The sequence below is a fragment of the Anomalospiza imberbis genome, unplaced genomic scaffold (genome assembly GCF_031753505.1).
Source record: "Anomalospiza imberbis isolate Cuckoo-Finch-1a 21T00152 unplaced genomic scaffold, ASM3175350v1 scaffold_1132, whole genome shotgun sequence".
Classification (NCBI taxonomy): domain Eukaryota; kingdom Metazoa; phylum Chordata; class Aves; order Passeriformes; family Viduidae; genus Anomalospiza; species Anomalospiza imberbis.
The window spans coordinates 29684-30899 of NW_027099524.1; the positions used below are offsets into that span (position 1 = coordinate 29684).

General features: G+C 75.5%; 1 non-coding gene across 1 annotated transcript; it reads left to right on the forward strand.

Moving 5' to 3' along the window:
* The first annotated feature begins 257 nt into the window (after positions 1-257).
* Positions 258-410, forward strand: LOC137465830 (5.8S ribosomal RNA). The gene has a single exon (XR_010994844.1). It is a non-coding gene; the product is annotated as a 5.8S ribosomal RNA (ribosomal RNA).
* The last annotated feature ends 806 nt before the right edge of the window (positions 411-1216 follow it).

Sequence of the window (1216 nt, forward strand, 5' to 3'; positions counted from 1 at the left end):
GCCTCCCCTCGCCGGGCGGGGGGAGGCGGTCGGGGGCGCGGGTCCCCCCGCCTCTCGGCCGGCCTTGGGAGCGTTCCGTGGGGTTCCTCCCGTGTTCTTCTCGCACGCGCCCCCTCCGGGGTTTTCCGCGTTGCTCGTACGGTCGGAGCCAGGCCCCGCGCGGGGCCTCGGCGCCAGAGAAAAAAAAGGGGGGCCGCTCCGGGCGAGAGCGGCTCCCGGCCCCCCCGCGCGCGCGGGGTCGGTGCCGAAAGCCAGACAACTCTTAGCGGTGGATCACTCGGCTCGTGCGTCGATGAAGAACGCAGCTAGCTGCGAGAATTAATGTGAATTGCAGGACACATTGATCATCGACACTTCGAACGCACTTGCGGCCCCGGGTTCCTCCCGGGGCTACGCCTGTCTGAGCGTCGCTTGACGATCAATCGCCGCCCGGGGGCCGCCCCGGCGGCGCGGCTGGGGTCGCTTCGCAGGCCCGTCGGCCGCGGCAGCGGTTGCCGCGCGAGGGCCTTCGTCCCCCTAAATGCAGACTCGGGGAGCGCTCCGTAGCTCCCCGCTCCCGGAGCGAGCCGCTGGGGCGGAGCTCGTCCTCGCCGGGGCCGCACCGCCTGGCGGTGGCGGCGGCCGGGGAGTCGGAGCGAGTGAGACGGCGCCGAAGGCGCCCCGCCGAGGGCCGAGGGACGAGGGCGAGAGGGGAGGCGAGGCGCGGGCCTCGCCTCCGGCCTCCCCCCCGCGCGGGCGGCTGTCTGCGGGTGGGTACCGTGCGCGGGTACCGTGCCGCTGCCGCCGCGCGCGGTGCGCGGGGGGCCGGGGGCGGGGGCGACCCCCGAGGCCGCTCCTTCCCCCGCCCCCTTCCGTCGCCGTCTCGGGGCGTCAAGGGCGCCGTCGCTTTCCTCGCTCTCTCCCCGCCGAGGCCGTCGCGCGCCGCCCGGCCGGTCTTCCCCCCTCGGGGCCGTCTCTGCCGCGCTGCCTTCTTTCGGTTCTCGTCTCCGGGACGGGGGTCTCCTCCTCCTCCGCGTCTGTCTCGCGCGCTCTCGGTCGGTCGGTCGCTCTCGCCGTCTCCGGCTCGCCGGCTGGCTCGCTCGCTCTCTCTTGTGTCTCCGGCGCGCTCTCTCTCTCTCTCTCTTCTCTCTCGCCGGCTTTTCCCCTGGCGCTCGCTCGGGCGCGAGGGGGGAGCGGGCGGGGGGGGGCGAGAGAGGGGGGGCCGCCGGGGGGCCCG